This window comes from Tamandua tetradactyla, chromosome 19 (assembly GCF_023851605.1).
Source record: "Tamandua tetradactyla isolate mTamTet1 chromosome 19, mTamTet1.pri, whole genome shotgun sequence".
Lineage (NCBI taxonomy): Eukaryota > Metazoa > Chordata > Mammalia > Pilosa > Myrmecophagidae > Tamandua > Tamandua tetradactyla.
This window is the reverse complement of record NC_135345.1, coordinates 56,185,239-56,209,118: the sequence shown is the minus strand read 5'-3', so window position 1 is coordinate 56,209,118 and position 23,880 is coordinate 56,185,239. Positions and strand designations below refer to the sequence as shown.

The following is a 23,880-nucleotide window of genomic DNA, read 5'->3' as shown; positions in this document are numbered from 1 at the left end:
CAGGCTTGCTCACTGCTTTCTATAAAAACAGCAGATTCCCTAAGCTCATGGTTCCTCTCCAATAGCTCAACCCACTGAATGTGCAGGCTGCACTGGGGTCTCCACATTGCCATGTGGAACTTGAGGCTTGGGGAGCTGGTGCAACCATTCGGATACACTGGCTACTGATTTGGCTGCAAGTAATAAAGTCCTTTATCTCTGCCCCAAGAGTCTCATGTCTTCTGTCAGCATCCACGGATTGTGGTAGACCATCTTATTAACTTATATTTTAGTTTACTAATGCTGCCAGAATGCCATAGACCACAAATAGGTTGGTTTTTATAAAAGGGTTTATTAAGTTACAAGTTTACAGTTCTAAGGCCATAAAAAGGACCAAACTAAGGCATCCAAAGAAAGATACCTTAACTCAAGAAAGGCTGATGGCGTCTGTCATCTGGGAAGGCATATGGCTGGTGTCTGCTGATCCTTTGGCTTCTGGTTTCAAACAGCTTCACAGATCCTGTGGGTCCTTCTGGTATTTTCCTCCAAATGTGTGTGATTAAGCTTTCTTCATTCTGGCCATCCAAACACCTCTGTTGGCAAGCCAAGTGACTCCAAATATCTGTATCTATGTGAGCTCTGAGCTTTCTCCAAAATGTTTTCCCTTTTAAAGGACTCTGGTAAACTAAGTAAGTGCCTTGAGTGGGCGGAGTCATACCTCCATCTAATCAAAAGGTCACATCCACAATTCAGTGTGTCACATCTCCATGAAAACAAACTATGTAAAAGACCCTACCCTATAATATTAAATCTGAATTAAAGAATATGTCTTTTCTGGGTACACAATAGTTTCAAACTGGCACAGCTTACATGATTATTTCATTGGAAGTTTTCTAACTCTCCTCCACACCATCAAACTTAAGTAGAATAGCATCCTGATATGCTATTTATAAATATCTTCCTTTTGAGTAATTCAAAATAAAGTTATATTGTTTATATTTTTTCTCTATAACATTATGAAATATGTAGGTACAGCTTTATTCCCATTCTAGAAATAAAGAGTTGGAATTGGAGGTTAAGTGATTTCCTCAAGATAATTTAATTAATTCATAGCTGATCAAGCTCTAGATTTCAGGCTTTCTCACTGATAGCACAGGGTTGGGGAATGTCTTTATTTTACAATGTTGCTGCCTTCTTTGTCATTAACATTCCCTACAATGACCTATCTAATTTGGAATATAGATATTGTAATTGCTAATCTTCCAGGAAGAAAAAGTTCTGGGCAGTATAATTACTAACTGCAAATCTGAAATCACCCAGACTTCCCAGTATTTTAGAAAATATGTTCTGCTCCTGTCTTCACATAAAAGACTTCATGTAAGAAAATTAAAATGGAGAATATTTGCTCATAGCCTCAAACACAGTGTTCCTCAAAGTGTGGTATGCATAAAAATAATCAAGAGAGCATTTTAGGACTATAGATTCCTGGCCCCCACCCCAGACCTACCGCATCAGAATTTCCAAGGGGCAAAGAAATGCTGCTGTTTTATCAAGTGCCCCAGGTGATTCTTATGCCTATTAAATTCTACCATGCATTTACTGACAGGGATAGGTTGCTTCCATAAACTAGGGGTGGGCAAACAACCATCCTCTGGCTAAATAGGGCCTGTTCTCAGTTTTTATGAAGTCTGATTGGAAAAATGCCTCACCTATTCATTTGTGCATTGTCTATGGAAACTTTTGCACTACAATGACAGAGTTGGATAGTTTTAGCAGACACCTAAAAAACCTAAAATATTTACTATCTGGCTCTCTACAGAGAAATTTTGCTGATCTCTTCTATAACCACTAACCTTGTGTAAAGGTAGGTAGAATATCTATAGATGCCTTTACCTAGATTAACCCTATATTTCATTAATCATAAGTTTATGGTGACTTATTTGGGGAGTCTGTCAAATGCTTTTATTGGCATAATATTCAGACACAGAGCTGGGACCAAGGGAAGACTGTGGTGGTTCATGGGCTCATTCAAGGTTGTCTTGGCAGGAGAAAAGTAGTAAGGGCAGATCCATCATGCTCTTGTCTAAACCCAGTCTGCCTGAGCTGAACTAGATTGCTGGAGAATATTATATTTGCTGCACCAGAACTGAATTTAAAATACTTTATCATGTTATGCATTTTCATCTTGGTAAGTTACATTTTTGAGTGCCTGGATATTAAAGATTTAAACTTAAAAATAGGGGAAGTGACAGATTTATAGAGTTGTCCCCAAATGTAGTAATTTTTTAAAAAGTCTTGATGAAAGGAGTGCAGATCAATGCACATTTATGTCTCCCAGAAAGCCAAAAATCTTGCCTTTCATCATGAATTCAGCAGTAGCAGTTTTTAAAATGCTTGCATTTTCTGAAATAGCAGCGTTCATCTAAGGAATGCATTTGTAGGGAGACTTTCTATTCTGTGGTTATGCAACCCCTTTCTTGCCTATTAATAAATTAGCTCCTTCTCTTTGGAACAAGTGCCCCTGTCCTAAGCACATGCTATAGCAGATGGCTAAGATCCCTGCTCTCAAAGTTTACAAAAGAAGGAGATGACATCACTTATTAAGAAAAAGTAAAATTATTTACAGATGACAGCATCTCATTTTTTATTTTATTGCCTCCAGTGACTTCAAATTTGCCATTTTGCAGAAGAAATACTTTTGATATTCTTTCTCTCCAAGCATGAAGCCGAAAGTATGGTTATAAAACAAGGACAAATATCACTTAAATGCTATTTAATTCTTGCTGGACACTTAAAGGTCATGTCAAGTAATACAAGCTTGGACAAAAATTCCAATTCTGTAATTGTAAGTGAGTTTGAAGGACGGGATTTCATCAGGGTAAATATCTTAATTTCTCAGTCTATCATAATTTTTATTAAAAAATAAATAATTATGTACTTTGTATGTCATTGCATTGAAATAACTAATATCAGATGCTATAGTATAGATGTCAAATATTAAAAATTTCAGTAACTGAAATGTTTTCTTACCACATTTTTCCTTAATAGTATAGAGTTAACATATAACCTTTACCTACAGTTCAATATACAAGATAAATCATAAGATTCATTAATGATTGTTATATGAAATCAACTAAATGAATGAATTAAAGATCATGTCTTTTTAAATATAAGGTGGTTTCATAAAATCTAGAAAGCACACCAAAACAGTTATTAATTCAAGGAAACTTTTCTCATTCTTTCAATATTCCAATTCTACTCTTGCAGAAGATTTTATGCAAAAGGAATAAGATGTAGGCTAAGAAAGTCATGTGTGCGTAGTAATAAAACTTGATTCATTTCTAAATTTACTCAAAGTCAGACTGGATTTGGCAGTCCTCTAATCCAAAAGTCCCAAGTGTTCAGGTCTTGGGAGGTGGGAGTTGCTGCTGGGGATGATTTTGAAAATGTCAGTTGAGGTCAGATGTGGTATTAGAAATAATTCTAAGGAGTCTGGACTTCACTCTAAAGGCAGTGGAGCTCACTGAGTGTTTTTAAGCAGGAGAGATGGATCAGATCGATATTTTGATAGATACCCAGTGGTGGTGTAGGAGCTAAGTTAGCAGAGGAAGGACAAAATGGAGTCAGGGGGACCAGTTGGGAGCTCAAGGCACTAGCAGTGGGGATATCAAATAGGAGATGGATTCAACGTATTTTGGTGGTAACAAATTCGATGAGAAGAGAGAAGAAGAAAGAACAGACATATTTTTAACAATTTTAAGTAAAAATCAACCATGGCATTCGCATTGATAAAATAATCATGCATCATCATGGCAGTCAAAAATCCTTTGACAGAGTGAGCTGAAATTCTTTATAAGAATTGGTTACAGTGTTGCCAGCCTGTGACCAGCTGGACGTTATAGAGTTGGAGGTGCTTTGCAGACACTCTTAGGAGCTTATAGCCCATTATGTCCTCCAAGATTTCACCCTGGATCAGAGACTGTTTAGTGTCAGATAGACCCTTAGAGGTCAAGCTAGACAAACACTTTCACTAATAAACCTTAGTAAATGGAGAACCAGAGCAGTCAATTGAATTAACTGCTCACGATATTCACATAGCCAATTATTGGCAGAAGTAGGATCCTGAGTTTGGTACTCTTTTCACTTCACTGTGCTGCCTTGATTGTGTGCAAATTAAATAGTAACTTTTTTAGTTAAAGGGAAGAAATTAGGAGATCACTTGCACTGGAAATTCTTAGCTTTTATTTTAAAGTCCTGTCACTCTCTCCTCTTTAAGATACCCACTGTTTTAGTTTCCTAAAGCTACAGGAATGTAATATACCAGAAATGCACCAGCTTTATAAAGGGGATTTATTAAGTTACAAGTTTATGGTTCTGAGGCCTTAAAAATGTCCAAGCTAAGGCATCCGAGAAAGATACCTTGTCTCCAAAGAAAGACTGAATGGTGTTCAAGATTTCTCTGTCAGCTACAGAAGGCATGTGACTGGCATGTGAGGTCCTTGCTCCTGGTGTGTTGCTTTTGCTTCTGATTCCAGTGGCTTCCTCTCCAAGTGTCTTTGGGTCCTCATTTAGCTTCTCTGTATCAGCTCTCCCCAGGTTCTGGCTTGCATCTCATGGGAAGGCACATGGCAATGTCTGCAGGGCTCTGGTTTCTAACGGGCTCTCCAAGCATTCGTGTCGGCACTCCAAGCATCTCCAAATGTCTGTGTCTGAGGTTTCTTCAAAATGTTTCCTCATTTAAAGGACTCCAGCAAACTAATTAAGACCCACCTTGAATAAAAAGGGGCCATATCTCCATGGAAATAATCTAATCAAAAGGTCACACCCACATTTGGTGTGTCACGTCCGACTGGTCTGGTTTGAAACTGTTATGTACCCCAGAAAAGCCATGTTTTCATCCTGATCCAATCTTGTGCGGCCAGTCCTAATGTTTAGGGTGGGAAATATTAATTGGATTGTTCCCATGGAGATATGACACACTCATCTGTGGGTTTGATCTTTTGATTAGATTACTGTCATGGAGATGTGACACACTTAATTGTAGATGTGGCCTTTTGACTGGCTGGAGATGTGACTCCACCCATTCAAAGTGGGTCTTAGTTTACTAGAGTCCTTAAAAAGAGGAAATGTTCTGGAGAAACCTCAGATACAGACGCATGGAGAATAATTGCTTCAGAGCTGACAGAGACATGGATATTTGGAGATTTTTGGAGTGCAAACAGAGAGCACAGATACCTAGACATGGACAGAATCCAGCAAACATTGCCATTGCCTTCCCATGAGATGCTAAGCAAGCCAGAACCCAGAGTTGTGTCCTGGAGAAGCTAAGTGAAGGCCCACAGATGCTTAGAGAGGAAATCACTGGCATTAGAAGCTGGAAGCAACCAAATGGGAACAAGGACTAGCAGACACCAATCACATGCCTTCCCATGTAACAGACATTGGCCTTTTTTGAGTCAAGGCATCTTTTCCTGGATGCCTTAGTTTGGACATTTTCTGGCCTTAGAACTGTAAACCTGTAACATAATAAATTATTTTATAAAAGCTGTTCCATTTCTGATACATTGCATTCTGGTAGCTTTAGTGAACCAGAACACTGACATTCTGATTCCTTCTTTTTACTAGATACATAAGGAAAACTATTTTTGTCACTTCTTTGTATTGCTCCTTATGTTTAGATTATGGAAAATCTTAGAAAAATGTAGAACCAAATTTATTTTTTATTTTATATTTATTTTAGTATATACATTTTTAATGTATATATTAGATAATTTGTTGGGTCACATGATTTTTGATTGCCTATTTTCTTTAATTTTCTAATCATAAAAGCACATTACAACTTGAAATATGGCTACACTCTACCTCACCCCACACCCCAACAGCAGATTCCAACCCCCTGGAAGTAAGGTCAGCATTCCCCCTCCAAGCTTGCCATATTCAGAACTAAGCAGCCCTTTTTCTTAGTAACATGGTGTCGAGTGGGGCTAGGACACAGACTTATGTGTGTTGGCACATCATGCTGCTGTTTTAGCACACAATGTGTTCCACTGTAAAGAAACGTTAAATCTAAGGTCTGTTTTGTACAATAAATGAATGCTACAGTATGGAAAAATCACATGAAAGTAAAGTCTAGGTCAGTTCCTTATTTACTGAATCTGTGATCTCAAGATTTATGTAAAAAAAATTCATTTGCTTAAAGTGGTGTATACTCACAGGCTCCCAAATTTCCATTATAATAGTAATGTCAGAGTTGAAATAATTCTGGAATAGATGCATTTGTTTTTATTTTTCAGGAAATCCACCTGTTAATGCCAATTGTCCTACTTCAATTTAAGTAAAAACAGATGTAAAACTTCTGGTATTCGGTAAAAAGGTAAGTATCTATGACATTCATAAAAAACAACTAATATTTTAAGGAAACATTTTTTGGGAAGCTGCCACAACTGTCAAAGCCAAAAATATTTATATTGAGAATGAATACTAATGAAAATTAAGTGTCTATCTTTAAATTACATTGATATCAATGCTTTCTGTTGATAGATCAGTAGCCTTAATTAGATAAACTACCTCTGACCTTAGGGTGTTTTCAAGATTGTTAGTTAATTCATGTAAAGCTGTTAGATCAGTGCCTGACAGAGAACACTCAGTAAGTCAATGTTATTGTTGCTGTTATTAATTATAATAAAAATAAATCATTACTTGATGTTGGTGACAAACAACATGCTCTTCAAATAAATTAAAAATTATATATTGTTAACTGAACATAAGTGCTGTGTGGTTTAGGTAAACAGTGGCTGTTTATACCTTGAAGTTAAAACAATGGCTCACAGGGGTATGCTGGGATGAAACTGATACTCATAATGTGGCAAGAGCTATATCTGATCCTGTGTTTTGGTCATCCAAAGTGCTTTTTGTTACACAAGCCTTGCTGCAAGTGAAAAGCAGAGTTTTTCATTTTTACTCTTTTGGGGGTAGAAATTACAAGTGTTTAACAGTACATACAGCAGACTCAAAAAAATACTATAATTCCCTTTTATTTTGAAAATATTTAGCAGATAACCATGGGAGACACATAGCCTTAGTTTGAGGATGATGGTGATCTAACAGGAGCTACTCTAAGTTTTTTTTTATTATCACTCAAGACAAATGGCTTTCTAAAGCTATTTAGGCCATGCATACCTACTCTGCCTTATAAATCTTGATGTGCCAGGTACTGGAGCGATTGCTTAGTTGATCTCTTGGGAAGACTGAAGTGAAAGCATTGATTAGGCTCTTTTGGGCTGAGAGCCCTATTTGGCCATTTGGCTGATAGAAAGGTCTTTGTTTTTTTTTTCATTAGGGATACCAGCAGCATCAGAATATTGCCTAAAGATATTTATTATTATTAGTGTGGATATAAGCACTGTCTATTGTCCACTCACAAGTAATGTTGGTACGCCTTTCTGGAGGCAAATGTTACTTGAATCTGTATTTGTTTCAATGTTTTTTTAATGGATACTTTGTCAATACTTATCAGATAAAGCTCATGAGAGTTCTGTATATTTGCTAGGATAAATCATTCTATATTATGCTCCTCAAATTCTGAGTGGAATGTACTATAAACTGATTTGAAAATGTCACAGGAAATTTCTTGAATGTTTTACAATCGATGAGTTTCAACTCGATAGATGCATACTGCCCACTTCTTTACTGAGCCAATGCAATAGGAACTCGATGGAATGCAATTATTATGGTCATAGTAAGTGCCATATACGCAAATGTCCTATGAAAAAAGCATCAGAAATACAATGATATGCAGGATGTGGTTTTCTTTTTAAATATTATATTTGATTCATTATTTATGGACTGAAAAAGAAAGGTGAGCTCCATTAACCCAGTGACCTTTATTTTTCCCCGAGGAAGAAAATTGCCTTCTAATGGAAATATAGGAACAGTAGGTATAGTAAATACAGCTCCCTGAACAGTGGGACTGCTTGCTTCAGCCTCTGAAAGCATCCAGTGGATTTTAGCCTAAATTTATAAGCAACTGGAATTCGTTATCAAGCAAAAAAGAAAAATGCTGCCCATGTGTTCCATTGGGAAAAAATCTAATAATTTTCGTGGTGTGAATCTTACATTTTCTTTATGCATATCACATTCTTTTCAAGGTGTCATCCATTTCATTGAAGACTGAAGTTATAGCCTCACGGTAAATGTTGCTGTGGTGCATCTCAGTGATTGCAGTGGTCTGTTCCTATTTGTGATTGCTATGAGCATCTTGTGTGAAAAGCATGACTTACAAGCCCATTCCCGAGGACCCCCACTCAGGCAACTTCTCACAGACCTTCTGTGTTTCCCAATGTGGTCATGTCATCAACTTTTTAATAGACTAATTTTGAGACCTTCCTGAGATCCTACTAGAAGAAGGAGGGAGTCTCAGCTCTGCTTGGGGGTCTGCGGTATTCTAGACTCACAGAGAATATCTCAGAGGAGGTTGTTGGTGGCTCTTAAAAATGCTGGTTCGTGCTGGTCTCTGAGTAGCCCTTCGCCAGTCAAAGGAAAAATGAGAAAGATGGACAGTGCGTGTTTTTCACAAAGCTGAATTTATTCATATTATTAAAACAATGTCCTCTAATTTTTTAGATCATGTCCTTATTTTGGGGGAGCTAAATTGTTGCTTGTTTTATGAAATGATGTTGGCAATCCCTGGTTGTTGTCGTTTTAATATTCTTACTTGGCAATAACAACAACATAAAAAGAGGTTGCCAGCAGCACAACCTCTCCACCCCCACCTTTCTCTTTTTTAAAATTTAAATGACCTGGGAATTCCCAAAATCTAGAAGCCAGTCTTTTTCTGCAAACTATTTTGCCTTTATGAGGATTCGCGTCTCCATTTTATGAAATGCTTTGCTTCTAAACTGCTGGTTTGCTACTCTCTGTGCCATGTTGTCTATGGAGACAGTGTTGCTTAGTGCCAAAGAGCAGGGGCTGTGAACCTGGTCATCAGGGTGTGAATTCTAGTGCTCCCCTAGTGAGCTGTGAGCTGCTAATTTAACCTTTTAGAGTGTTAGTTTCCCATCCTTGTTAACAGTGATAACAGTACCGATTATTATTAATAGAGTTGCTCTGACCACTAAATGAGTTAATACATGCAAAATACTTTGAACAATACCTGGCATATGGTAAGGCATATCTTGCATATATAATTTCTCCTTCTTTGCTTTGGTAACAGGACACTTCTAGCCAGATTTATCCACATCTAGCCTAGGATAGTTTGGGACACAATTCAGTGAAATAATAAGACTGGCCTTTCTATCTTCCTCTTTATATTCGTACTCCTCGCTGACTCCCTCAGCTATTTATTTCAACCATTTGTATTACATACATTTTTCTCAAATGTTTCCACAGACATTGACAGTTGGGGTAAGATATAAATAAGCTGAATAAATAACTTTAAATATAAATAGACTGAATAAATAACTTTAAGAGTCCCACCTCCGGCAAGCTTTTGCACATCACTTTCAGCCCAGAGTAAACTCACCATCCTGACTTCAGAGCTGCTCTGATTATACAACTCATTTGGCCTTTAATAGATTTGGAGAATATTAGATCAGGAAATTCATAAATGACATGGTTGTGGCCACAAGGCATCCAGGGATGTTGGTTACCAAGGAAGAAGCCATTGACTGAGCCAGGACCAATTGGGAAACGATTAGAGGAATTAATACAGCTGTAATCGCAATATCAAAAGTTACCATTTATTGAACTCTTTTTTTTTAAAGCCAGGTTTACACAAAGCATATTATCTACATTATCTCAGTTAATTCTCACAACTCTATGAGCTACTATTGTTTTTTCCCATTCACAAGTTGGGTGGAAAGAAAGCTAAGATGATAAACAAGTTGTTCAAAGTCCCCAAACTAATAAGCAATAGAACTGGTATTCATGCCCAGGGCACCTGACCCTAAAATTTCCACTCCTTACTCCAATGACTTTCTGAGTTATTCCCAATGAGCGATGTGATTAAAGGTACAGGCCTACCTATGTAGTTCCAAAAGATTGGGTTAGTTAGCTTAGAAAGATAGTTGTGAAACTTCTAAGCTCTCAGAATAATAAATCAGACGTCTTTATTCATTTGTGCCAAGATTTACTGTGTAGCAGCCCTTCCCACAATATTCCACCAGAACAAATCAAACTTTGCAGCCTGACTCACTGTTTCAATGACAGAATCACTCACTTTGTGCTTACTGTCTGATTTAATCATGGATGAGAAGTGTTTATTTACTATTGTATGAGGTTAAAATTTTCCATGATAAAAATGTGGGGCTAAGTACTGAGAAGTGGGTGGCCTTCCTGTTTCACCTGGCACTTGGCAGCCAAGCTCCTTTCCTCAATGCTGAGAAAATCTCAGCAGTGAAAATTCATCTCAGGACATTAGTACAGGCTTGGAAGTCAATAATTGTCCTGTCTTTTGGAGAAAATTTTCATTGTGTTGCATTTAGCACCATGGTGGGTGCTTTCTTCTAGCCAGGCAGTGAAGGGGTCTAAGCAGTGTTTGTCTTTTGGAAAAAATAAATACTGTGACAGAGACTGGGCAGTCACACAAAGGTTGAAGTCTTCATTTTGCATCTTATTTTTTCATTTTGTATTTTTAACATATGCATGGCAGCGCCTGCCTTAAGTTGATTGGGAGTACATAGCAGCTGTCTTGGTGTGGTTGCCTAGAGTGACAGTGGAGGTTACAATTTCACAATTCTGTCTTCCTGGTTTTGTGTTGTTTTGTTTGTTTGTTGTTCTTTGCTCAGACACTTGATGGATCAAAAGCTTTTCAGGCTTTTTTGGATCTGGAGTCCTAGAGTAATAAATGTGCCCCTGAGAAAAAATGATCAGGTCTCTTCAGCAGCTTGCTGCTGATTGTTCATTCAAAGTCCAGGCAAAATTTGACCCTAACAAGTACATCGGAGATTGAGTGAACTGGATGTGTGTTACTCAGTTGTCTTATTTTTAGTGCATTCATAGCTTCTATTCTTGCCTGTGGTTCAATCTGGTTCAGTAACTGCAAATTTACTATGAGCGAGTTATTTAAAAAGTTTGAAAGCAATGTAGCATTGTGCATGGAGTTCTGGAGTCAGAGAGACTTCTAATTCTGAGTTCTAATCCTGGCTCTGCCGCTTACTTGCTGTGTGTCCTTGGACAAATGACTTAGCCTCTCTGAGCCTCAGTTGCCTCATCTTTAAATTGGGGGTGATAATGCCTGTCATGAGAGTGGCAGAGTTGGTTCAAGTGGGCAAGTCAAGGGGGTTATTGAGCTCTATGTGCTGGACTCTGTTCTGGGCACTAGAGATAATTGCATTCAAAAGGGGAGGACCAAGTTTACAAGCAATTACCATAAAATAAGATGCTTGCAAAAATAGTAGTAAGCATGAGGGGTCTCACGAGCCCAAAGGAAAATAACTCAGCTTAAGTCAATGGTTCCCAGCCTTGGCTGTAGTTTAGAATCCCCTGGAGGGTTTAGAAAAATACCAGTGCTCTGGCCACACCACAGAATCAGAATTTTTGGAAGAATAGCCTGGGGATCAGTAATATTTAAACGTGGGCCAGGGTTGAGAACCACTGCTTTAGGCTGTGTTCAGGGATGTTTATCAAAGGAAGCTGAAGTCATGAGGCCGAAGCCTGCAGGGTGAACCAGAGTTAGCCAAATGTAGAAAGGAGAGAACTGTATGCAGAAGGAGGAAAGTAAGTGTATGTGAGAAAAAGAACATGATTCATTGGAATGTCCCTGCCACTCTGCAAGTAAATGAATCTAAGAACTCAAGTACCCACTACTAATTGGCATTACTATAATTTATTGAGGGTATACTGTGTGCCAGACCAAGAGAACTGGTCCAGAACTCCATACACAATGCTACATTGCTTTCAAACTTTTTAAATAACTTGCTCATAGTAAGTTTGCACTTATTGAACCAGATTGAACCAGAGGCAAGAATGGAAGCTATGAAGAAGACAAGTGATTCAGCATGGGTGGAGCATGGAGCTAAGCAGGGTTAGGAGGCAAGAGAGGTAAGCCAGCGTCCAGAATTACATTTTAAAGAAATGGCTGATGTAAAATTCTCTTGGTCTGGTACACAGTATACCCTCAATAAATTATAGTAATGGTTATTAGTAGTGGGTACTTGAGTTCTTAGATTGATTTACTTGCAGAGTGGCAGGGACATTCCAACCATGTCTGATCAAGGGTGGTATGCTGATTTGAATCTGTGGTATATCCCAGAAAAGCCATGTCCTTTAATCTTCATTCAATATTGCTGGGTGGTATCTTTTGATCGTTTCCATGGAGATGTGACCCACCCAGTTGTGGGTGGTAACTTCTGATTAGATGATTTCCACGGAGATGTATCTCCTCCCATTCAAAGTGGGGTTGTTACTGGAGCCCTATATGAGGGAACCATTTTGGAAGACGCTTCAAAGTCACCAGAACCGACAGAGCCCAGAGATCTTTGGCGATGAAGAAGGAAAATGTCCCTATGGGAGCTTCATGAAACAGGAGAGAAAGCTAGCAGAAATGTGCCCTCCAGCTGAAAGAGAAACCCTGAACTTCATCGGCCTTTCTTGAGTGATGGTAACCTCTTGCTGGTACCTTAATTTGGACATTTTCATGGCCGTAGAACTGTAAACTTGCAACTTAATAAATTCCCCTTTTTAAAGGCTGTTCTGTTTCTGGTTTATCACATTCTGGCAGTTTATGAACTAAAATAGATGGCAAAGGATGATTAATTCTCAGAACATTTTAATATACTGGTCATCTGAGTGGGAAGAAGAAGTGGCTGTGTTTGGGTTGCTAGTTTCACCCGATTCATATCATGCTTTCAGAGTCTAGAGAGTAATGAGTTCCTCACTAGATTCTAATTGATTTTTCTTGGACCTTAAACTCAGACCTCTTAACAGTATAGGAATAGCTTCAGTTCTAGGTAATTTGTAATACCTTGACAGCATAATATAAGACGGCATAGTGGTGTCTACAGTGGGTGCAGAAGTCCAACCACGTCTCCATGACAAAGGAATCAGTATTCTAAATTACCAGCTGTGGTTTATCACTCTGATAACATAAGGTCAACATGAAAAGTAGTTGCCTATCTACCTTTTTATGTGTTCTTATTCACTCTTTATTTTCTCTCCACCATGTTTATGTGTTGAAACTTTTATCTGTAGACCACATATACTTGGGCCATGTAATAAGTAAATACATTGGACTTGAAAACATTTCTTTTCTTCAAGCTGAATAATCAACATAAAGAGGAAATGATTTTTAAATAATTTCAGTTTATGTTTATAATAAAATGGAAACAGCTTGCATTTTCACAGTTTTGTACTGCAAGGAACAGTTGAATTACACGACTGATATATTGTCATAATTCCTTACATGCTCCCCAATATTTTTATGAATAGCACATCAAAAGAATGAGAACCACTTGGTATAATAGTCATATAATGTGTCATCACAACTCACCAGCAGCTTAATCTTCTGGAAAGAAGCCGAATTATTTTTCTTCCCTTCCTTTCTTTTATTTTATTTCTTTTTTCTTTTTCCTTTTTAAGTTTTATTAATAAAACAAATCAACATACAATATGAGCATTCTTTTTTATCATCACATAGTTGTATATTCATCATCATGATCATTTCTTAGAATATTTGCATCAATTCAGAATAAGAAATAAAAAGAAAACAGAAAAAAAATCATACATACCATACCCCTTACCCCTCCCTTTCATTGATCACTAACATTTCAAGCTACTAAATTTATTTTAACATTTGTTCCCCCAATTATGTATTTATTTTTAATCCATATGTTTTACTCATCTGTCCATAAGGTAGCTAAAAGAAGCATCAAACACAAGGTTTTCACAATCACCTAGTCACATTGTGAAAGCTATGTCATTACACAATTATCTTTAAGAAACTTGGCTACTGGAACACAGCTCTACATTTTCAGGCAGTTCCCTCCAGCCTCTCTGTTATGCCTTAATTAAAAAGGTGATATCTATTTAATCCATAATAATAACCTCCTGGATAACCTCTTGACTCTGGAATCTCTCAGCCATTGACACTTTACTTTGTCTCATTTCTCTCTTCCCCCTTTTGGTTGAGAAGCTTTTCTCAATCCCTTGGTGCTGAGTCCCAGCTCATTCTAGGATTTCTGTCCCACATTGCCAGAGAGGTCCACACCCTGGAAGTCATGTCCCACGTAGAAAGGGGGACAGCAGTGAGTTTGCTTGTCATGTTGGTTGAGAGAGAGAGGCCACATCTGAGCAACAAAAGAGGTTTTCTTGGGGGTGACTCTTAGGCCTAATTTTAAGTAGGCTTAGCCTATCCTTTGTGGAGTTAAGTTTCACATGAACAAACACCAAGATTGGGGGCTCAGCCTATTGCTTTGGTTGGCCCCACTGCTTGTGAGAATATCAAGAATTCTCCACCAGGGGAAGTTGAATTTTCCCCCTTTCTCACCATTCCCTCAAGGTGATTTTGCAAGTAGTTTTTTATTCATTGTTCAAATCCTTCAGGGATTTATTGAGGCATCACTTTGGACAAACTTACAAAATCTCATGCCCTACTTAAGGTTCCATGTACTTATGGTGTTCAATTAAGCTGTCCACATAAGTTATGTTAGGAAATGCACTAGTCAAAATATAAATTTTGGACAAATAAATATTTTTTGCTTTAGTCTCACACATAAGTTAAAGTTTTAAAATATTAATTACCAACTATTTTCAACATCCTGCATTATTGACATTCCTATGTTCTTCCTCATGCAAAACATTTTAAAATTTGTACATTTAGTCACTATCATTATACATTCTAGGCATTCCTAGATTATACCATCTCAGTCTTTATCATCTATCTTTTCTTCTTATTTCATTTGTGCCCCCAGTCCTTCTTTTATTTTTTACTTATCCAATAAATATTCCTTGAGTTCCTAAAATATGTCAGGCGTGGCATTAGGATCTAGGGATACAGCAATAAGCAAAGTAGATTGGTTTCTGACCTTGTAGAGTTTACAACAGAATGTGTTTAATATTGGGTGATTATTTATATAGTTAATTTCTGATTCACATAATTAACTCCTACTAAATTCAGGGAATACTGAATGGGTCATGTATTCCTACACGTTTGTTTTTGGTTAACATGAAGGGTAGACCCACTTAAAGACACTAGCCCACGGGCTACCAGGCTGCCTTACAGAGTGGTGACATTCCATGACCCAGGCTGACTTTAGGTTTGTAGTTTCAAAGGTTGACAGACATACCATGGAGGTATTGTTGGTTCAATTCCAGATCAAAGCAATGAAATAAATATTGCAATAAAACAAGTCACACAAATTTTTGGTTTTCCAGTGCATGTAAAAGTTACATTGACCCCAAACTGTAGTGTATAAAGTTTGCAACAGCATTCTTTCTTTCTTTCTTTCTTTTTTAGGTGCATGGTCTGGGAATCAAACTCAGGTCTCCCGCATGGAAGGCGAATATTCTACCACTGAACCACCCATGCACCCCAAAGTGTGCAATAGCATTATATCTAAAAAAAAATGTACATACCTTAATTAAAAATACTTTACTGGTAAAGTATTTGCCTTCAGTGAATCATAATCTTTTTCCTTTGATGTTGATGGCTGCTGACTGATCAGGGTGGTAGTTACTGAAGGTTGGGATGGAAATTTCTTAAAATGAGACAATAATGAAGTTTTACTGCATTGATTCATCCTTCCTTTCACAAAAGAGTTCTCTGTTTCATGTTTTGTTTGACAGAATTTTACCAGAGTAGAATTTCTTTTCAAAACTGGATTCAAACCCTGTCATTGTATCAACCAAGCTTATGTAATGTTCTAAATTCTTTGTTGTCATTTCAACAATTCTCACAGCATCTTTAAGAGGAGTAATTTCCATCTCAAGAAATCATTTTCTTTGTTCATTCACAAGAAGCAACTCCTCATTCATTCAAGTTTTTCATGAGATGACTGCAATTCAGTCACATCTTCAGGCTCCACTTCTAACTCTAGTTCTCTATTTCCACATCTGCAGTTACTTCCTCTACTGAAGTCTAGAACCCCTCAAAGTCATCCATGAGGGTTTTAATCAACTTCTCCCAAATTCCTGTGAATGTTGATATTTTGACCTCTGCCGATGAATCACGAATGTTCTTAATGGCATCTAGAAAGGTGAATCATTTCCAGAAGGCTTTCAATTTACTTTGCCTAGATCCATAGGAGGAATCACTATCTATGGGAGCTACAGTCTTACAAAGTGTATTTCTTCAATAATAAGACTTGAAAGTCAAAATTACTCCTTGATACATGGCTGCAGAATAGATGTTATGTTGGCAGGCATAACAACAACATTAATCTCATTGTACATCTCCATCAGAGCTTGTGGATGACCAGGTTCATTGTTAATGAGCAGTCATATTTTGAAAGGAATCTTTTATTCTGAGCAGTAGGGCTTCATATATTGTAAACTGATGTGTTGTCATCCAGGCTTTGTTGTTCTATTTATATAGCATAGGCAGAGTAGCATAATTATTAAGGTCCCTAGGATTTTCAGAATGGTAAATGAGCCTTGACTTCAATTTAAAGTCACCAGCTGCATTAGCCTATAACAAGTGAGCCAGCCTGTTCTCTGAGAGTTAGTGTTGACTTTTCCTTTCTAGCTATAAAAGTCCTAGATGGCATCTTCTTCCAATAGAAGGCTGTTTTGTCTACATTGAAAAATCTGTTGTTTAGGGCAGTTATTTTCATCAATTATCCTAACTAGATCTTTTGGATAACTTGCTGCAGCTTCTACATCAGCACTTGCTGCTTCATCTTGTACTGTGATGTCATGGAGACCGTTTTTCCCTTAAACCTCATGAACCAACCTTTTCCAGCTTTAAACTTTTCCTCAACCCTTATAGAATTGAAGAGAGTTCGAGATTTGCTCTGGCTTAGACTTTGGTTTAAGGGAATGCTGTGGCTGGTTTCATCTTCTATTCAGATCACAAAACTTTTTCTGTATTGGTGTTCTAGTTTGCTAGCTGCTGGGATGCAATATACCAGGAACAGAATGGCTTTTTAAAAGAGGAATTTAATAAGTTGCTATTTTACAGTTCTAAGGTCAAGAAAATGTCCCAATTAAAGCAAGTCTATAGAAATGTCCAATCAAAGGCATCCAGAGACAGATACCTTGTCTGTCTGTCAAGGTATCTGTCTGTCAAGGTATTCTGTCATCATCAGAAGCCCTGATGATGTTCAGGGCTTCTCTCTTAAGTAAGAAGGCACATGGCAGGGTTTCTCTCTCAGCTGGAAGGGCACATGGTGAACATGGCATCATCTGTTAGCTTTCTCTCCTGGCTTTCTGTTTCATGAAGTTCCCTGGGAAATGTTTTCTTTCTTCATCTCCAAAGTTCACTGGCTGATAGACTCTGCTCCTCATGGCTATGTCATTCTCTGCTCTCTCAGAAATCTACCATTCTCCAAAATGTTTCCTTTTTTATAGGACTCCAGTAAACCAATCAAGACCCACCCAAATTCAGCTTAACAACCACTCTTGATTGGGTTATATCTGCAGGGAGGTGATCTAATTACAGATACAAACATACAGTATTGAATAGGGATTATTCTGCCTTTATGAAATGGGATTTTGATTAAAACATGGCTTTTCTAGGGTCCACACATCCTTTCAAACCAGCACAATTGTCAATGCCTGTTTTGCTTTCTTGTCATTTGTTGTTCACTGGAGTAGGACTTTAATTTCCTGCAAGAACTTTTCTTTTGCATTCATGACTTGTCTGTTTGGGGCAAGAGGCCCAGCTTTCAGCCTATCTCAGCTTTCAGTATGCCTTCCTCACTAAGCTTACTCATTTCTAGTTTTTTATTTAAAGCTAGAGAAGTGTGAATCTTCTTTTTTACTTGAACCTTTAGAGTCCACTGGAGGGTTATTAATTGGCCTTGTTGTGTCTCAGGGAATAGGAGGCCTGAGAAGAAAGAGGGAGATGGGGAACTGCCTATCGACGAAGCAGTCAGAACATATACAACACTTATCAAGTTCGTCTTCTATGGGCATGGTTTGTGGCACCCCCAAACAATGACAATAGTAACATCAAAGATCACAAAACACAGATCACCATAACAGATATAATAATAGGGGAAAAGTTTGAAATATTGTGAGAATTACCAAAATGTGAGACAGAGATATGAAGCGAGCACATGTTATTGACAGGGTTGCCACAAAGCTTCAATTGGTAAAAGAAAGAAATATCTGAGAAGCACAATAAAGCAAAGTGAAATAAAATGGAGGTGTGCCTGTACTTGCTCGTGTCTCACAAGAAGACTCCTGAGAGGACAGGCTCACATTAACTTACAAGAGAATGATGTATAAATTCAAATACTGATTTATTAATTTTGATGGAGAAATCCCTTTTCAGTTGCTAAAATATTCATTTTCATTATCTAATGAACCCTTCCAGTATCAGGGTGCCTGAGAGGCTGAATTAACAATCAGAGGGTTGCTCAGGGAAGATACAATTGCAGTAATGTGATGTATATAGTCCTGAGGGATATTTTTTCTAGACAAAGGAGAGACCTGATATAAATCCAAGCCCTTTAGCAGAGAGCACCTCTAGAGTAAATTGATCTTTTTTCCCATATTTCATGAACCTCTGGCCAGTGAAGGGTATATACTGCCAGCTTTCCTTTCTGAGTCCCCATTTCCTTCCCAGAAATCCAGTGTGTTGATATAATCTTTGTCATCATTACTGATAATGCTTATTTCAGGGAAATTAATGTGCTGGCTAGTGGCATTTTCACTTCTCATTTTAGGACTTTTGGGTGTGATGTGTCTTTAAAAACTACCTAATATATTAATAATGGCCAATAGAAGGCGTCATGCAAGCAAAAGGGGCCTTGAAGACAAAGGTCTCTGGGGATTCAGAAGAGCAAATATTATAGGGTACATTTATGTTTTGAAAAGGAAACAGATACTATAATGAATTTTTAAATTAGCAAATTGATTAGTCTCCTGAGGCCTGGCAGCTTGCTGAGGTTATGGGGTTAAAAAACACCTGCAGAGAAGAATTTCTCAGTAAGAATGGACATTTAAAGTAGTGATGTGTTAATGCTTAAAAAGTTCTGCATGCATTTTTTATAACTTCTAGCTTTTGCAGCTGGATCTAATGAATGATGCTCCAAGCGGTTAAGCCAGCTTGCCATTTTCCAGGCTCCAGCTTTCATTATTTATTTCCTTTCCAGTAGAGCCTATGGCACATTCTTAAATTGAAGACTTAGTTTTGCTGAAAGTACAGTCCAGTACCTAAATGGAAGCATGTGGAAAATGTCATTGAGCCTCCACTGTTTGTTTGTTTTTCCACCCCACTATTCTTATTTAGGAATAGTCAATGGTTTAAGTTCAAGTCAAGTACATTTTAAAGGATTCTGAGTTCTTTGAAAAATGAACTCTTGGGTGGACCATGGTGGCTCAGCAGGCAGAGTTCTTGCCTGCCATGCCGGAGACCCAGATTCGATTCCCGGTGCCTGCTCATGCCAAAAAAAAAAAAAAAAAAAAGAACCCCTAAGTGATCAGTGTTTGATTAAATGCTCAAAGAAGACAGTTCTCATCACAACTGCAAGTGGAGATGTGTCTTATAAAATTAGATCAGGATTCAAAGGTAAATTCAAAATTCCACGAAAGTTTTATCATATTAGTACAAAGTAGCTTGAGTTTTTAAAAAGAGAAACTAACTATTTTGGCAGTCTTCAACTGCAGGCTAAAGAAGTTATGACCTAAATTCAAATGTAGTTCTATAGACATAGTGAACCATAATTTTCTAAAGGGCTAAAGACATGGAAATAAGAAATATGTAGTAGAACCTACCAGCAGATGAGGGGCTACGGACCCTTACTCTTAGGCTGATTAACTCCTGATTCCTTGTTTGATAGTATACATGTGAATCCTAGGTAAATGTCCCCATGCCTGAAGTATAAATGCAGTTCTATTAACACTGATGCCTAAATCATGGTAGCTTTTGGCCACCACTTTATCCCTTCCCTGAAATCTCTCTCCTTATTTTAGGGATCCCCAAGATGGTGTCTGCTAGTGTTTAGGAAACTGTCCATTCATATTCTTCTGCTCTTGCATCCTCACCCATGTCCTTCTGTTGCTTGAGATGCCTCTAGGCACAGAGTTGCTTCTGCATTACGGTCTTTTGGTCTGTTATGGAGTGGACGGGTATATTGCTTGGGGCTCTCCACAGAAACAGCCAACAGGAGATAGATAAAGATACGGATATGGGTGTGGATATGGATGTGGATGTGGATATAGGTATAGAAAAAGATATAGAGATTTAGATACAGAAATAGACATAGATACAGATATAGATTAAGAGATCTATTGTAGGAATTGACTCATATGAATGTGGGTCTGGAAAGTCCAAATTCTGTAGGGCTGGCTGCAATATAGATAAAGAGATATAGATATCTTTATAGATAAAGGTGAGGTTGAACTCTCCATTTGAAGTTGGCTGGCTGAATTAGAGAAGGAATTCTTCTTTCTGATTTTATAGTTCTCAGTTCTGGCTTTGAACACCTCCAACTATCGGACAAAGAGACTCTCCACACTTCTGAGGGCAGTCTTTATTGCTGATTGTAGGTACAATCAGCTGTAGATGGAATCAACTCATTATGGATTCAAATCCATCAATAAAATACCTTCTCAGTAATAATTAGGCCAGTGTTTGCTTGACCAAACAAATGAACACCATAAGCTAGCCAAATTGACACATGAAATTAACCATCACAGAGCACTTCTCTTCCATGCCCTTCAGTTACATGGTTGAACCTTCTCTCCATCGTGATTCCAAGTCAGAGCCACAGGCTGCAAAAGGGCGACATCCCATCCTATTCATCTTCTTGCCCTCCCTCTTCCGGGCACCTCTGCTCACCCCTAGGCAAAAACATGCCTCTCTTTCTTCAGCAAAAGAAATGAACCCCCTTGATGATCAACTTGTGCTGACTGATTTTCACCAGGGTCATTAGGTCACCAATTCTGCAAACCACAACTCAGTTTGGACACGGTAAGGACACCCGGCTGCAAATGCATTTTTACTTGAAAAACAGGAAATGTAAAGAGCTATGTAAGTACATGAATCAGTGAAATAGTGATTTTTCAGACAAGCTTAAATGACAAACAGGATTTATCCAAGGAACATTAAAACCTTTTGTCTGACCTTTGAAATTCTCTGCTGGATTGAGGAATAGAATCTTATTTGTTTATTCCTCATTCCTCTCTGCTATAACTGAACACTGTAAAAAAGATATCAAGACAGCAACAACTTAAAAAATGGAGCATTCAATATTTCTACCCTTGAGAAGGAGCCACTGGGAAAATAATTATCTCACATGTACAACTCTCCTTCTCTCTTCTTGCCCGCCCTCCCCCCACTCCGTTTATATATAAATGGGACCATCCTGTGATGGGTACTACATCTTCTTTTCTTCCACTTAAAATATTGTTGATACCTAAAGATATACCTTATTTTAAACAGGTACATTGTATGTTTTACAATTTAATCACCTAGTCACCTATCGATGGACATTTGGTTTAAGAAATAATGCTTAGAATCAGAGCAATATATAACAAGATTATCTGTCATAAATAACTGAATGCTCACTAATGTCACATTACATTTTTCCAGTGGAATCAAGTTTGAATACTTTCTGTTCTGAAGACCCTAATAAATATTCACAGCAGGAGAGAACCCTTAAAAAGGGTCTTGTTTATGCTTATTCCATTTAATAGATCATCGATGTGTTTTAATTTTGGAGTCATTCAGATCATTAGTGTTCAAGTGTCATTAAAAGCGTAAGTTAATTTCAAAAGCGTGCTTAGAAGTTTGTAATTTTACAATTCACAGCAAGAATCAGCAATACGTTCTAATAACTAATACCTTTAATCACTGTGCAACTTAAGCAGGTATGATTATTCTCTGTTGTGAAATATAAACAGTTTCCTGATGAATTCGTTGTCTAATTTTTCTTCCCTGTTCTGGGTGACAGATAAAAGAGGCCATCACGTCAGGATTCCCATAAGGCCTCCACATCACTGAAGTCAGCAGGAGAGGACTGCTGCCCTGTGGCCCCAATTTCCTGCTCTTCCCCAACCTCCTACATTCTCCCACATGCCCTTTGGAACTTCTGGTCTGCGCCCGTATCCTCAACCACCCCACTTGCTTGACCTGATTGAAATCTGGGTATTCCCAAAGGACACCATCTCTCCTGCAGCCTCCTCCAATGGAGGTGGTTTGCTATGGGTGTTCTATTACTGTTATTCTTTTTTTTTTAAGCTACACATAATTTATTGAAGAGAAACAAATAAATACAATTATTAATATTTTGAGAGAAATTACCTTTACTCTCTCTTTTCCCCAAGAATACTAAAATGGAAAATGTTTCTCTCCCTAAATAGATACTTTGTTATGTATATAATGTTATTATTATTATTTTAATTCTCACAAAGCAAGTATCATAGGCCCTGGAGGTGGGGTGAGTGTCCTCCTAGCTTCCAGTCCATATCTCTTCTTTCTCCCTTTGAACGCCCAGCTCCTAGAAATTCCATGTCTTCAGACATTACCTCCTCTCCACCTCTTCTTGTTGCTGCTATCTGAGGCCTCCCAGACCACAGTGCTGCTTCACCCTCTGCCCCCTGTCACCATTCTTAAAGATATGCAGCCAGCATCTCAGCCTCTTTGGTCTTGGATCTGTGCTCTCCACTACACTTCCATCACCAATAACTGGACAACTTCCAAAATCTTGACAAAAACATCCCTCTCTCAACCAGTATCGTCTACTCTTCCAGCATGCCGACTCTAGTCCTCCATTCCAACAGTTCCGCGAATTCATCTGGCCCTTGCAGCCACTGACCCTTCTCTTTTTTAACAGTTGTTCTTTCTTTTCCTATCTTTGATTTCCTCTATATTCAGCTTATATTTTCTTGGTCTATCACTATAAAGACGCTGTAGAAAATATCCTTACCTTCCTCCTGCTTCCCTTTCTCTGTCAAACCTGTATGAGTTCTGAGCCTGAACCTGAGCAGCTGAATAATGGGGAAAGGAAAACAGTGAAGTGAGTTAGCTAGTCTCCCTTTAAGTTCATAGCTACAGATTTCAAATCGGCTCTCTTTACTGTTCCATAATTCTACTTTATTTACCTGACATAAGCTTTCCCACTCCCTGAAGTGATGATTTCACCTCTCTTCTTCTCTTCTGCCACCTTTCCCCTACCTGCTTTGGTCTGATGATCTTGGCTTACATGAGTGATTAAAAAATAATAAGGCTGGAACCCCCTCATTGTTCCATCACTGAATCAATCATCTTCCCTCCATCCATAACCATAGCGATTACTTTCCCTCCTGTTTCTGTAAATAAGCTATCCCTGAGCCTTGGAAAACCACACTTATCTCTTGTGCCCTGCCCTATCCCTTCTCACTTCTTGCAGACAATGCTCCTGTGGTAGTTTGCATTAGTGGCTAAGTACGTGTGCCCTGGAGGCAGACTGCTTGAGAGTGAATTTCAGACTGTCATTTCCTGGGTGTGTGAACTTCTGTAATGATGTCACTTCTCTGTGCCCCAGCTGTAAAATGTAGATTTAACTGTTATCTACCATACAGAGTTGTGAAGAGTAAAGGAGTAAAGTAAATGTTAGGACAGGAACAGGCCCATAGTAAGAACGGTATCAGTGTTAGCTTCTGCTCCTATTGTCCTCTGCACCGTCAGCCCCTCCCTGTCTACTGGATCATTCTCTTTGGCATTCAGATACGCTCTAGTAATTTCATTTCTTCCTTTCTCTTCACATTCTCCTCCAGCTACCACCTTGTTCCTCTATTCCTCTTAACAGCAAAATATCT

The 23,880-nt window shown here is 38.2% G+C and overlaps 1 protein-coding gene across 1 annotated transcript in view; it reads right to left on the bottom strand.

The window, feature by feature from the left end:
* The window catches only part of EXOC1L (exocyst complex component 1 like), an 83,718-nt gene extending 60,446 nt beyond the window's left edge, over nt 1-23,272 (bottom strand). Inside the window, exons 1-2 of the mRNA XM_077137145.1 lie at nt 23,185-23,272; nt 23,010-23,070 (exon numbers count right to left, since the gene is read on the bottom strand). The gene's annotated coding sequence lies outside the window, so the exon portion shown is untranslated. The remainder of the gene's footprint in view (nt 1-23,009; nt 23,071-23,184) is intronic.
* Between the last annotated feature and the right edge of the window lie 608 nt (nt 23,273-23,880).